We start from the raw sequence: 16,174 nt of genomic DNA on the forward strand, positions 1-16,174 counted from the left end.
GTATTCTAATTTGAGGTGTGGGCACCTGGATACAGATCTTTTGTGGACCAGGAGGTTCACCAAGGGATGGATGGCCGGAAATGGAGGGAGATACTGGGAATCTTGGTGAGTAAAAGAAATAGACTGTAGTGAGTTGCACTCTTGTGCTGGGGGCAGCAAGGGACCACACAACCGATAGAAGTAGACTGCCAAGGTAGAACAGGAAAGCGAATAAAAAGCTTCAAGCGTGCTACTGAAAGGAGGCACGAGGCTTTTAAGTACTTTTTTAGTGAGCGAAATTTTATTAATATTTTGGACTTCAGAATAGGAATGTTTGTGTATGTGGCCCCCGGCGATGTTGATGGAGTGCGTTTAGGAGAGAAGGGAACGCTGAAGGGGAATTATAGTGAGATTTAAGTTGGTGGAAGGTAAAGTAATAAATAAACCATATACTTAAGTACCTTAAGGAGTTAACAGTGCTTACTTTAATGAGAAAAGGGGTCTGAAGTATATAATGTTGGAGTATGAAGTTATGAAAAACCAGAAAAATTCATAGATAATAGGTACTTTCGGATTAGTAGGGAACTTTGGCATTTGGGAGGAGTTTGGGATGGGGGAGGGAGTGTTAAAAGAATGCGATACATTTTGATTTAAAAATGTATATGGCAGTTTAAAAATCAGCTCAAGAGACTCCAGGTTGAATATGGAAAAGTAATATGTTTTTATGTGTATACTTTCACTTCAGCATTGTTTTAAATACTTTTTGAGAAGCACGCAATAAAACATCAGGAGCAAAGTCATTTAGACTGAGTAACAGCTATCACCTGTGGGTGATAACATTAATGAAAAATGTATTAGTAAATAATTGTAATATTAGAAGTATAGCTACCTATTTGCAGTTTTGGCAGATTTTGCAAAAAGCCTTGGAAACATTTTAAAGAACAGTCTATCAAAGAGTATCAAATTTATCTAATTGAAGTGCAACCAAAGTTGAAGAAGGAGCTCAGGATAATTCCATTCCTCAATCTAGGGTAAAACTTACCCTATACAGTTTTGAAGATATATAAAATTTATTTACCATGATTTTATTAATTACGTGTCTTGTGTGATGGAAAAAATTACTCACCTTAAACATTGAATGTTGGCCAATACACTTTTCCTTTTTGTTTGGGTCCACTTAGCATTTGGGATCATTTTCTGGCCTCTTTAATGTTCCAATTTTACAGAAAAAAATGACTCCATTTACAGAAATTTGAAAGTTATATTAAAATTAAGATTTGTATTTTTTCTTTGTTGAATCACTGTTATTTCTTGAGCACATTACAGTGGCTAGGGTAACTTCAGTTTTTTATTTTCTTTTTTTGCCTCAGATTTTTTTTCATAACACTTGAAAGTGGTTTCCTTAGATACAGCCTAATTGATTTTAAAAAAAGGATTATCTTAACATGTGGAAAGCCACAGGTAGAAAATAATGTGGTTTTTTCCCCATGATTTTTTACAAGAAACTTTTAAATTCTATCAGAAATAATAAAAAGAGATCAAATAACATACTCAAAAAAGAGCCAAAAAAAGGAGCTCAAATACAAAACACTTGAAGGAATGAATAATGCTCTGGAACTGCAAAAATATGGCAGGTGAAATGTATGACTTTATGTCAGCAGTCTTGATTTCTTGAAAAGAAAAGTCTTTACAAAAAACAGTACAAAAACAGATGTTACCAGTTAGTAGGCAGAAGGCATAGTTTGACAATCAGACTCTGTACTAGGCACTTCCATTTGTGATATTCTTATGTAATCTTCTAAGGACACCATAGAAAGCTATTTTTACAGATGCAGGAATAGGCTCAAGGGTTATATAACTTGACCACATAACTAACAGTGGCCGAGTCAGGATTGGAACCCAGGTATGTGTGATTCTAAATCAAGTGCTTCTTTAATTATACCAGATTGCTTGGGACTTTGTATTGACATTACACTAAGATTTAGCAGTTTGAATAGCATTTTTGAACAGTAATATCAATGTTTAATTGCATTTATTGCTAAGAATGAATATAATTCCAGAAAAATCTGATTTCTATGCAAAGAAATTGGTTTAGTGTAATGTTTGCTTGTTTGTATCCAAATAATAAACATAATTTATTACCCAATGAAGCAACTGAAATAAGTTATTTCTGTTGTAGGAGAAAAAAAGTCTGCATTTATTTTCTGTAACTGTTAAGCTTTCTGTAAGCTTATGCATAAGTTAAAAATTTACACAGTCAAATCTATCAATTTGGGCAAGTAGGTTTCTTCTGTTACTTGAGAAGATTGTCTCCAACCAAGATTATATACATTCTCTATATTTTGCCATAGTATCTTATAATTTTTATTTTTTACATTTAGTTCATTAAAGCATTCATATATTTATAGAGATTTATTGTCATTTCTTTCAATGAATAGCAACTATGGAAAATAATATACTAATAATTCATTTCCCACTGTATGTTATGGTTATTTTTTTATATATTACAATTCTTTTTTTCATATATTAAATTTTCCTATGTTTTTGGATTGATTTTGGACTCCATTTTTTCCGACTAATTACAGAGTCTCTAAACTTGCAGGACCTATATATAGGCTTCAAGGCATCCATGAATTCCCTGAAATTATATGCGTAGCTTTCATCATATTTGCAAAGGCATATGTGATCCCTTTAATGGTAGGACACACTGACTTGCAGTAGGTTGTTTGTATTTAATGAATACAGGTTTTTTTATTTCTTAGCTTTTTAAAATTTTTTTTCTATTTCATTGCTTTTCTTTGCCTTTAGTATTAATATATTGTAACATGGAGCTTGTGAGTTACATTTAGGATACAAACCCATTTGTTATGAAAGAAGTTCTGTGGGGTATTATGTTGAAAAATTTCATTTTACTAAAATGTATACTTAATTTTTCTAATGAGATATGGAAGATGACACGGAGTTGATGAAAAGTGTTACTTAGCATACTACTTAGCTTTCAGAATTGTGTATCAGAATTTGTTGCTTTTACAAAGTATTTTTGAATCTCAAGAAACACCTGTTGCTAATGTTGACTGATGGAATAGTGCAATGAAAGTTCTGTTACATAAATGTTAGAATTAATATGCTTTATTATTAATTTTCTATAGGGTCTAAGGATTTAAAATAATATTTGCTGTTCAAATGCTTCTAACACTGCTGTGTGAGTTTGTGAATACCTTAGGACATAATCTTTTAAATGAGGACAGTAACTCAGAATGGACTATTTAGTCCTCTTCATTGATGAAAATTATGTTACTGTCTGTGTTCTTAAAATCCTCCTAAACTAATGAACTAACTCCAGGAGTAAGGTTGAGACTGCTCTTTGGAATTTGGTAGTATTTAAAGTGTCTGAAATGATTCAACAGTACCTGTAATGTTGCCAAGAATGATAGATTTCTCTACTTCTGAAATTGTATGAAAAATTCACAGGAGTTTTGAAGACTTTGGATTAATTGGAATGCAGTTATTCTAAAATTGCTAATTAGTGCCTCACTTATGAGTCCTGGATAGGATATCTAGTGCCATGAGTAATCACTAGAAACAATTGGTCTCAATTAAGGTAATCCCAGGAAGTCGGTCTACCACTCTGTTAAGACTTCGAATAGCTTTTTGGCCCCTAGTGGAATTGAACCAATAATGAATATTCAAACACTGCTCTCCGGAAGTCTGCTTTTGAGGGAAAGCTTATAGATACCTGGACTTGCCAGTCATGGTTCAGTATAGCCTAATTACTTACAATTATCTACCCTCCTACTAGTAACTTTATTTACTCCACCTTTCTCCCTGTTAACTAGATTATCTGCCTGTTGGACCACTTGTGCACCTGATCCACTTTCCTAACCTACAAGGCATGATTCCAGAAGTTTTCCTTCATTCTCCTATAATCATTACTTCTCTTTCTGCTTGAGCGTTCTCACTAGCATATGGACATGCTATTATTTCTCCCACCCAAAAACCAAAGCAGTAGTTTCTCTTGACTACCCTTTTCTTGGCCAACCTCAGTTCCATATTTTAGCTTCCCTTTGCAGTAAAACTAAAACCTTGTCTCATCTTACTCTAATTGTCTGACTCAACAGTAATTTCCTTAAGTCCTTGGTCAATTTTTGTTCTTCATTTTATTTGACCTGTTAGTGGGATTTGACACAATTGGTCACTTCTTTTTACGTAAGTTTTCTTTACCTTGCTTCCAAGATACTATACTCTTGGTTTTCTTCCCATCTCATTGGTGGCTGTGTTAGGCTCTCCTTTTCTCCTCAACCTCTTAGCATAAGCATAACCCAGGGCTCAGTTCTAGGAACTCTTCTCAATTTATTCTCTATTAGTGGGTGACTTATATGCTGATAGCTTCCAAATACATATTTCTAATTCAGGCCTATTTCCTAGGAATTTGGCTGCTCACTTGAGTTTGGCTTTGAGTGATTAAGACCTCTCAAACTCATGGTGTCCAAAATGGATCTTCTGATAATTCTGTCCACTGCCTCATCCAACCTGAATCTATTTTATCTTTGACCTTCCCTATCTCAGTTGATGGCAGCTCTATCCTTTCGGTTGCCAGGGTTTTACTTGACTTTTCTTTTTTCACATTCTGCATCTAATCTGTAAGAAAAATCCTGTTAGCTTTACCTTCAAATATTTCTAGAATATGACTACTACTCAACACTTGTACTGTTATCACCCTAATTCAAGATACCGTCATCTTTTCCCTGGATTACTGCCATGTCTTAACTAGTCTGCTGCCACACTTGCCTTTCTACAGGCTTTTTTTTTTTTGTCTCCTTCTACAGACTATTCTTAATATAACAGCTAGAGTGATCCTTTTAAGATGTAAATCAAATCATGTCACTGGGCATAAAACTTTTTGGAAGCTTCCTGTTTAGAGTGATGCTATCTGCTTTTAAAACAAAGCCCCCAGTTTTATTGGCTAAACATGGCAAATGACTTTTTTTTTCCATTCACTTACTAGGCGATCATTTTGGTGGATGGTTTTCTTCTACATGGGTGATTGATTCAGGGTCTTGGGTACTTCCTGCCATGAAGGACATGAAAGCTTAAGGAGGCCCCCCTTAAGCTTTTTTGGCCTCTTTTATCTTTAGTTTATTATGCAAGGGGTGAGGTTGGGAAATGGGTTTTTTAGCTGGCAGTTACTGATCAGTTATAACTGTGTATTATGGAAGGGGGCAACATACATTTGAATTTCTAGAATCTCTTTGCATAAATCCTAAAATTTATTTAGGTTTGTTTTATGCTTCAGTATATAAACTCTCTTAGTTAAGTGTTCTGTGTGAATATGAAAAATGTATATTGTGTTGTTATAGGGTGGAGTATGCAGTACATGTCAATTAGGTCTAGTTGGTTGGTAAAGTTGTTCTGTCTCCTTGATTTTCTTCCTGCCACTTGTTCCAGCAACTATAGCGAGAGGGATTTTGAAATCTCTGATAATAATTGTGAATTTCTCTATTTTTGCTTGAAGCTCTGTTACTTTTTGCTTCGTGTATTTTGAAGTACTATGATTAGGTGCATAAATGTGTAGTAATGTAATGTCTTCTTGACTTAATTAACCCCCTTTTCATTATGAAATGTCCCTTTTTATCCTTGGTAATATTCTTTGCTCTGAAACTTATTTGGTCTGATTAGCCACTTCAGTTTTCTTTTGATTAGTGTTAACATGATAATCTTTTCCCACTCTTTGATGTTAACCTGTTTGTCTTTTTATTTAAAGTGGATTTCTTGTAGGCAGCATATAGTTGGGGCTTGAATCCATTTCATAATCCCTTTTGTAAATGGTGGTGTTTAGAACATTTACTATTGTAATTATTGATATGGCTGGGTTTGAATATGTGTCTTACTATTTGTTTTCTATTTGTTCCATCTGTTCCTTTTTTCCCTTTTTCTCTTTCTGGCTTCTTTAGGATTAAGTATTTTGTTATTACATTTTATCTCATTTGTTGACTTAGTGGTACACTTTTTTGTGATTTTTTTTTTTTTTTTTTTTTGTAGTGATTGCTTTAGGGTTTATGGTATACATTATACTATGTCATGTATAAGAATCTTATACTTCTGTTTCCTCTTGCCTGGCTTTTTGCTCTTGTTATTATATGTCTTATTTTTGCAATCAGTTTATTTAAGCTTTTTTTTTTAACTTATTAAACTTATTTAAACAATCAGTTATCTCTTAAAGAGAGTAAAAATTCCTGTTTTATGTTTACTCATCCATTTTCCATTCCCAGTGCGCTTCATACCTTTGTGTAGAATGCAGGTTTTCATCTGGTACTATTTTCCTTGATCCTGAAGGATTTCTTTTAAAATTAGTTATACTGGGGCGCCTGGGTGCCTCAGCTTTTAAGTGTCTGCCTTCAGCTCAGGTCATGATCCCAGGGTCTTGGGATCAAGCCCTGCATTGGGCTTCCAGCTCAGTGGGGAGCCTGATTCTCCTTCCTCTGCCTTTCCCCACTGCTCATTCTCTTTGTCTCAAATAAATAAAATCATTTTAAAAAGATAGTTACACTGCATATCTACTGGTGATGAATTTTTTTTTTCACTTTTGTATGTCTAAAAAAAGCCCCTAGTTGCCTTAGATATTTTTGCTGGGTATAGAAGTCTACATTAATATATATTTTTTCTTTCAGTACTTTATAGATGTTGCTCCATTGTCTTGGCTTATGTTTCTTAAGAGGCTGCATCATTATTATCTTTGTTCAGCTGTACATGATGTCCTTTTTTCTTTTCATTGCTTTTAAGATTTTCACTAGGTTTTAAGTTTACTAAAATGGGCCTTGCTGTAGTTTTCTTCACGTTTTAGATTGTTATCTTAGTTAATATTGTTGATACAGTATATGTGTTACTTTGGTTAATAGTAACTCTTAAAAGATAAGAATTTTAAAAATCTAGCTGCACAGTGTAAATATCATAACTGAAATCCTATTGCAAAAATGAATTTTTATTTGGTCTTCAGTAAAGAGTTGTAAACTCGACCCTATTTTTACTCATCAGAAAAGAGCTTAGTGATTAATTAGGGCTGTCTATGGTTTTTTCAGTTTCTAAGATGTTATGTAAAAGGAAAATATCTTAAGTAGTCAGTGATAAATATAATATTTTGAATGTAGGGAAGATTGTTGGAGCTTTGAGTAAATTGAGTTGAATTAAAATTGATAAAATCCTCCTTCAGCCTTGCATCTGACTTAGTTTTAGCTTTGTCCTTATCATACCAAAACTAGTTCAGTTGGTTTAGATGTGGAGATTGTTGATCAATTACAACTCAGAAGTTTGTGATTATTTTGTATTTAGATTTTAGGAAGCTGCTTCTAATTGCCAGAATTTTTTATTTCACTGTAGTATTTTTTTTTTTAGTAAAATACAAGCATCTCCAGTAAAGTGTTGCATGAGCCCTGTGTGTTACACACCTGTGGCGGAAAGCCAGTTTAGCTCAATTGTTTCTTCCATAGAAGAACTGATTAGAAAAACTGGCTTGACATGATCTTCAGGTATATTTCAGTGGACAGCTTCTTCATTTTGTTAAATAGGATAGAATAAAAAACATTCACCATTGTCCTCTAGAACATAAATTTCTTATCTTCCCTTTGTGTTTTGAAGATTGAAACAAAATGATATTTTATTGTCTCAAATGATATTTTATTGTCTCAAAGTAGATTTCTGAGCAAAGAAAATTAGGAGTATGTGTAACTTTTGCTCCTGAACTTGGGAATTGTCAGTGATAGTCTCTCTCTGATTTGGGGTGAACCTATCCAGGAATGTCTGATTGATGAGATGCCATTATGCCCCCTTTCTCTTCTGCCCTAGGTTAGAACTCTGACTAATTAAGCTTGTGACTAACAACAACTCGTCTTTCTCATGACCACTCTAACTTCCCTTTGATCTTTTTTTTTTTTTTTGAATCTCTTCTTAACTACTGGGCCCCTTTCTTCAGTGGTTTTCTGCTTTTCCCACCACTGGCAAGCCATCATGACCTCTGAACCTTCATCTCTAACAGACAATAACAACTAACACTTGTTGAGTACTTACTGTAAGCTAGGCATATTTTAAATGTTTTATTTGTATAGTTTCATGTAATATAAATGTTGCTTATTTCTGCTTTCTTTAGAGAGTAGGAAGATAAAATGATCCTCAAATGATGTAATGAACATGAAAATGTTTGTAAACTATAAAAACTACAATAGAAAAATTACAATTATAGGTTGTTATTAATAGTGATGATAATATACTTATCTTCCTTTTGTTGCTGTTGTCTTTTTGGTTTAATGTAGTGTTCAGTTTATGTTTTTTGCTGCTGTAGGCTTTGCCCAATGTCCTACCTCATAGGATTACACTTGTCTTATAAATGTTTCTATAAATCAAATGATGATGTTACATGAGTTAAAGGTTTGACATTCAGATGAAATATTTCTTTACACTTTTAGGAAGGAGTAAAAATCACTGGCAGTTCATATTATTATTTGCTCCTAAAGATAGACATCTATTTACTCTCATAAAAATTACAGAAAAGTTGTCTCTTTTTAACATGACTGAAGTTCCTTCATTCTTGCCTACTGATCTTTGCCAACTTGGCAGTTTAAGGATAGATTTTTATACAATGCACGTTAAATTTGATTTGTGACAAGGGAATTTCTCTGTGTGTGTGTGTGTGTGTGTGTGTGTGTAAAATACTTCCTTTGCTTCTAAATGATTTTTTAAGGGGTAGATAGTTAAATTAGTGGAGGAAGAAAGAACCCAAGCCTACTTCTCCATATGGAAAAAGTTTTATGTGATAGTTCCTTTATTGTCAGTTTTCCCAAAGTGATTCATTGTCATTTTTTCAAGTACAGAGGGAAAATGTGTTCTGTATCCTTTATCTTAATTGAGGAATTTAAACTTTCTTACTTATTTATTTGAATAGGGAATAGATCGTATTATAGGTTTAATGCTGAAATTATGAGAATCCTAAAGAACAGAATTCTTGAATCTTACAGCGCATCAGAGACTTTTCAACTTTCAACTACAGTTAAATATAATGCTTACTTCAGCCTCTGAGGTAAATTTTGGAGAAATAACATCATTTTTGCCTTTTATTTAAGGAGTCAGGGAAACATTACATACTTGCATTTGGTTTACACAATGAAAGTGAAGTGGAAAGGTCATATTATTTAGTAATAACAAAGACAGTTTGGGAAAATCAGGCATCTAATCCTAAGAATTGAGGTTATATAATATTGTAGCATAAATGCTTTGTGATACTGCTCCTACTATAATGCTACAGACTCTGACCGTGATTTAAGATTTTCACTGTAGAATCCACTAAGGGTAGAACCTTAAGTATTGATTATTAACTGCATTTTGACAGAATTTAAGACCACATTGTTGATTATTTAGAAAAAAAAAATTATGGTGTGTAAGTAATCTTTCTATTTGGTTTTTAATTTAAGAAAATCTAAAAAAAGTTCATAACTTACTCATATAGCCATGATAACTAAGAAAAATCAGACTAAGTTGACATTGATAAGCTACAGTTTTCAAATATGATTAAAAGTATTGTTAGATTAATATTAAAGGCTAAAATTGCCAAAGCTTAAAGATAGTTTTGAGGAGAGCTGTTGCCTTAATTTTTCTTTTCTTTATTATTATTTTTTTTAACTATTCCTTTGGTTGTTTGGAGTATAATACACTGGCATTATATACTAATTCATTTTATAGTCTAGGCAGTAGCAATCTAATTATCTTTCCTGGGGTTGAAAATATTCCTGAATAAATAAAGTGATGTACAAAAGTCATATAATGTTTTATTTTAGGCTAGGGTAATGATCAAACATATTAACTTGTGATTTATAAAATTAAAATTACTGATTCAATGAGTAGTAATTCCTAATAGTAATAGTTTGCCTTCTGTATTAGAACAGCATTAATAATGGGAGATAAATAAGATCTGGTTACTAAAAGCACATGCACTATCAGACAAAGAAGTGGGAGCTCTTTTCAAGAGAGGAGGCAGAGAAGGCAGGAAAAATGTGACAATCTAGATTAAGTTAGTGTGGTGAACCTGTCTTCCTTAAAAGCTTCTGAGCATAGTTCTGAAGAATGTAATGCAGTTATGGTATGCTTATAAGATAACAGGATGCACAATGATACTATTTTTCAAAATAGTCACCATGAGAAAGTTATACATTAAAAATAATGTAGTTGCTAAAAATATTTTGGAACTGTGTGGAATTGGTTTTGGAAGTTTTAAAACTATATAAATCATTTTGATTTCTTTATAGACATAGCTTAAAATTATAATTTAAAAATTTAAATTATAAAAGTATAGATTATTTGGAAAAAGGGTAAAGAAAAGGTAATGTTTGTTTCACATACTAACGTTTTTTGCAAGTTTCTTTCACATAGGTTTCTTAGATAAAACTGATTATAATATTTTACCTTTTCATTTAACATCAAATCATAAACATGTTCCTAGGTTGTTATCACAATAGCTAACATAATAGTGGCATAATATGCCCCCTTTCTGAGGTGGGGAAATAGGAATCTTTTGATAGGATTTCAGCCTTTCATTATGGTAAATTATGAAGTAACCACTTGTACTGATTTTGTTTCATTTAGTATAATATTCTAAATATAATAATATATGGGTTTCAGAATCTCTTTAGTTGGGTTGAAATTTAAAATCCCAAATGCATTTGATTTTATATCATTTTCCCTTGTAGGTTTCATCCAGAGCTAATCCAGGTGTTATGAGGCCTCTAGCTTTTATAATTTCAGGGGTCCTTTTTAAGAAAAAAAAAAAAAAAGTACAGAATTATGAATATAAATTCATGCCTACGGCTTTTGGAAGAGGCCCATGCTCAGTGTATGAACCCAAAGTTTAAACTTTATTAGCTTTATAGTGTAAATTCATGTGTAATTCCATCTTTCTGATGCCTCATGATACTCAAAGTCCAAGAAGGAAAGTGCTCTCTGATATACTAAAGAATTGTTCTTTCTTTTCTTTTTTTTTTTTTTTTTTAACAAATCATGTATCTTTCCATATATGTATTTCCATCTTCATACCTTGTGAATACTTGGTTTGTGAAACATTTAGATGAAATTATAAACATGGTCGATGTGGAGAGAACTGCTTGGGTCTGGGGAGCAGATAATTACCCACTCCCCCTCCCACTGAAATTTTCTACTGTTTGAGCAAACACATAAGAGAATCAGATGGAGATCCAAAATTTACAAGTGGAGATCAGAATTTTGGTTGAATAAAGTTGGATTGGAAGGTTTAGCTTAGATGTGTCACCACGATGGCCTTCTCAGTACTCTTCATCTCTGATTACAATTTATCCAGTAATTTACTGCACTGAACAACTGAAGGCCTCTTGATAGGGGCCAGAATGTAGGCTTTCCTTTAAGTCTACAGCAAAAACTGGGTGTATCTTCAGATAAATACTGGCTCTAAGTGAAAAAGAACTAATATGACACTGAATAAAGCATGCCCAATTCCATCTCCCAGATTCACCAGAGAGGTCCATCTTTTACTCCCTCCCCATTCTATGAATGCTTTCTTTCTTTCTTTCTTTCTTTCTTTCTTTCTTTCTTTCTTTTTTAAAGGTATTAAGACTACTAACTTCACAATTTTCCGTAGCTAGTAATTGGCTTTTCAGTTTGGTTCATGGTATTTTTATGTATACCATAGATTTTTATATATAATTAAAATTATTCATCCTTTAGGGGTTTTGCCTTTTTAAAAAATATATGTATGTGTGTATATGTATATTTAAATAAAGATGTAATAAATATAAATACAATTTTTTTGAGTATGTGTTTTAATGGTATTCTGGTTTTATCATTTATTTAGGCGTTTTCATTTCTTTATATAAACTTAGTTTCTAACATCTATAATTTTTGTCTCTGAAGCACTTTTAACTTTTCTTATAGGCAAGTCTACTGTTAAATTCCCTCAATTTTTGTTTCTCTTAGAAAATCTTGATAATGTCCTTCACATTTGAAGAATCATTTTGCTGGATGCAGAATTCTAGGTTGATGTGGTTTTCATGTTTTGTTTTGTTTTTCCTTTCAACACTTTAAAACATTTTACTTCAGTCTCTTGCTTGCATGGTTTCTGAAGAGAATTTTGGTATAATTCTTGATGTTCCTCTTAGATAAGGTATTATTTCCTCTGGTTTCCTTCAAGATTTTCTCTTTGCTTTTCTGTATTTGAACATGATATGCCTAAGTGTAGATTTTTTCAGTATTCTGTTTGATGGTCCCTGAGCTTTATGGTGTGTGATTTGGTATCATCTATTTTGAACATTTTCAGCCATTATTCAGATTTCATCTTCTTTTTCCCTCTTTCTTCTGATATTTTTATTGTGTATATGTTACACATTTTGCTGTCGTTCCACAGTTCTTGGATATTGTTTTTGTTTTTGCTTATGATTTTTTCCTCTTAGTTTTTCAGGTTGGGAATTCATATTGATATTTCTTAAAGCTTCCTGGTTCCTTTCTTGGCTGTGTCCAGTCTGTTAACCCATTAAAGGCATTCATTTCTGTTACAGTATTAATTGATTTTTGTCATTTCCTTTTGATTTTATTGTAGGGTTTCCATATCTCTGCTTACATTGCTTACATTATCCACCTGTTTCTTCATGGTGTACACTTTTTCCATCGAAGCCCTCAGTCTTAGTCATAGATATTAAATTCTCAGATGTCGTAATTCTAAAACCACCTGTTATATCTGAGTTGGATTCTGATGCTTACTTAGCCTCTTCACATGTTTTTTTTTGTCTTTTAGTGTGTCTTGTGATTTTTTGATAGCTGGGCGTGACATACTGAGTAAAAAGAACTCAGGTAAATAGAACTCAGTGTGAAGTTTTATGTTATCTGTCTAGGAGGCTATATTTACTGATTATTTGAATGGTGGTGTCAGAGGTTAAAAATTTCCTCTAATGTCCTTCCTGTCTGTGGGTTTCTCTAGTAACTCTAAGATATGAGCCTTATTGTTGGTAGGTAAGTATGAGGGGAAAGGAAGTGTTCTATTATCCTATAATTGGGTCTAAGTCTTTTTTTTTTTAAATTTAGAAATTTATTGTTTAATCCACAAGCTTTATATAGCTTTAGTTAAAAACTAGAAGAGTAAAAACAAGACACTATTTCAAAGCCTGGGCCCTTCCAGCCTTCCAAATATGAGCACTCTGAAAGTTGTATATACCAGTTGGAAAAACAAGACAAAATTATGAATGGAAGGATTACATTTCGTAAAACAAACTTTTATATAACTGAAGGATCTTTCCTGTCTAAGTCGTTGAATGAGCCTGTGCCTCTTGGCACTGACTTTGTGGAGTGTTTCCCTGCCCTTCACTGCTCAACACTTAGGTGACACTAGAAGTCTAGAGAGGATTGAAGTTAGGTATTTCCTTTACTCGGGGTTGGTTAGGTTTTAGTAGTTTCCTTTGATGGCAAAGTAGTTTCTTTTGAGGGCCGGACTTTGTTATGAAGAAGGGAGAGAGCCTTTGGCTATTTCAAATGGTTGCTTTCCCCCATCCCTCTCTAGAAGTATGAGGGAGTTTTTCTCAGGTCTTCATAGTACGCATCTGGAGGTAACACTTAGAAAAGTCCTCCTCCCAAGTCTGCCCATTTTCTGATTTGTTGTTTTCAAGTTAGTCCACAGGGAACTTTGAATGATTCGTCAATTGTAGTTTCTGTTCCTAGGGATGCTGACTCCACCTCTGGGCCTCACAGTTTCTGTAAGCTGTGATTCTATGTATTCACCTCTCTCTACAGGGCAGCAGTTTGCCTGGTCCTCAGTTCTCTGATGGATCTAACAAGAGTTGTTGATTTTCAGTTTGTTCAGCTTTTTTCTTACTGTGAGGATGGTAGTAATGACTTCTAAGCTCTTTTCACATCTAACCAGAAACACCCTTAGTGATATTTTGTAAGTAGTCATATAGTTTTATTCTGTTACTTTAATTTTTTGACTTTTATGTTTTTAGTCTATCTAGAATTTAGGTGTGTAGGGATATAGGGAATAGGGTGTGTATCTGGGCCATTTGTTGCACTACTTAACAATTCTTGGATGATAGGGTTTTCTGCTTTCAATTCTCATAGCGTAATTATTTTCTTTAGTACCTGGTAGGGGTAATCTTTCCTGCATGATTCTTTGCTTTACTTGTTTGTTATTCCAGTTGAACCTCAGAATCATTTTGTTAAAAAGAAAAAGAGGCATTAGGATTATTGTGACAGAATTATTTTGTTGAAAAAAAAATGGCATAGGATAATTGAAATGCTTGAGATAAATAATATGATTAGAATGATAGTGTTATGTTTGTATTTTCCCATCTGGAAATATTTATCTTTGTTCATTCAGGTTTTCTTTTACATTTGGAAGTTTATAATTTGTTTTCAGATACGCAAGTTTCTTGTGAGATGTATTTTGTGCATTTTTAAGACCTTTTTATTTTGAAATAATTTTAGATGCACATGGAAGTTGCACAAGTAGAGTGCACAGACTTCCTGTGTACTGTTTAATGTTATCTACCTCCCCCAATGATGGCATCTTATAAAATTATAATGCAGTTATCAAAGCCAGGGAATTGACACATTGGTATGATAATATTAACTATGGCCTTTTTGGATTCCATAATTTTTTACATGCAATACACACACACACACGTATATGTATATATATCTGCTGTTTTTGAACTGATCTTACACTACACACCTCTTCCCTGCCCTCTCATCCTTCCTCAAACACCCCCCACCCAAGAGTGAGAATGATGATAATTTTCAGGAAGCTACTTTGCTAACAGATTTGAATTCTAAGAGCTTTTTGGTTGCTTTCATTGAGGTTTTTAGGAATGTAATCTTCTCATTTGCTAAAGTGTTATTTTTGTTTCTTACTGTATCCAGTCATATTGCACTGGCTAGATTTCTAAGTTACAATTATTTTGTTCTGATTTTTAGGTAATTGTCCTTGGGCTTCACATTTAAGAGGAAAATTAGCTGTAGATATATGTGATTAGTTGATTTCTCTAATATTTGGTATTAAAATTAATCATTAATATGTAATAAGCATTTTTTCGTGTTTCTGGAATTCTAATCACATTATTCGAATTATCTCATTTAATCTTCACAACCTCCTAAAACAGGTGTCAATATTGTTTCTTTACAGGGGAGTAGTAAATTGGTTTAGGTTAAAAATTAACTTAAAGTTACATAGTTTGGCTCAAGCTGAAGTTTAAAAAATTTTTATTCATTTTGCATTTAACCATTCTTCTTTGTTATCTCTTATAGCAATACAAAAGATGCATTTTAAGCTATTCAGATGAATTTGATTTTATTCCATGGAAATGGTATTCTGAATTAATTACTTTTATAAAATTCAGAATAAACACTATTCCAGTGTTTAATTATACTTAACAAAAAAGTATGTTCTTTGAAGGATAGAAGTCTAAGCCTTTTCCTCCCTCCCTTTCTTCTGCAGGTATTTGTTTAGAGGTATAGCCATTGTTGAGTATTTAAATATGTCAAGATTCCTTCAGTTAGATGGATATAGAATTAATTGTGGGAGTACAGAGAAATTAATATTTTATACTTAATTATAGAGAGCATTAACTTTTTCAGGAACATCAAATGTTAACTCCCCTGCAGTTTAAGTTTAGTATGCATTCTTATTTCTGATGACTTTAAGATTTCAGAGTTTTGCTGTGACTTAGCATTAAGGAATCACAAAATAATGGACTGTTTTATTTCAGATGAGCCTTCAACGACATTTTACTCAGTTTCCTTCTCATTGAGGAATGCTTTCTTCTCTGACTTCTTTAGTATGTTATTTGTGGGAAAAGAGTTAATTTTTTATTCTAGCTTCAGTCTTTAATAATTTTTAAAATCCTGTACGTTTCTTTCTATCTTGTATGTATATGTCTCTTTCAAACTTGAGCTAGTTCTAGTGTACCTATATTGTTTTCTTTGGGCACCTTTATCTTTTGTATTGACATTCATTGGTTCCTCCACTTCCACCTGTCTTATACTTATTTCAGTAACTTAGGTAAAAGCTGGTAAAACATACTTGTGCTTACATATCATAACTGTAATAAATTAATCCTTTAAAATGAATTTTATTTTGTCATTGACTTTAGTTACATGTGTACACAGTAGTTATTCTCTGATGTCTAACTAGATCACTTGTTAA

General features: G+C 32.8%; 1 protein-coding gene across 2 annotated transcripts in view; it reads left to right on the plus strand.

Moving 5' to 3' along the window:
- HS2ST1 (heparan sulfate 2-O-sulfotransferase 1) overlaps positions 1–16,174 on the plus strand; it is a 170,328-nt gene that overhangs the window by 943 nt on the left and 153,211 nt on the right. The window lies entirely within an intron of this gene.

The sequence above is a fragment of the Mustela putorius genome, unplaced genomic scaffold (genome assembly GCF_011764305.1).
Source record: "Mustela putorius furo isolate JIRA1106 unplaced genomic scaffold, ASM1176430v1.1 tig00003853_pilon_pilon_pilon, whole genome shotgun sequence".
Lineage (NCBI taxonomy): Eukaryota > Metazoa > Chordata > Mammalia > Carnivora > Mustelidae > Mustela > Mustela putorius.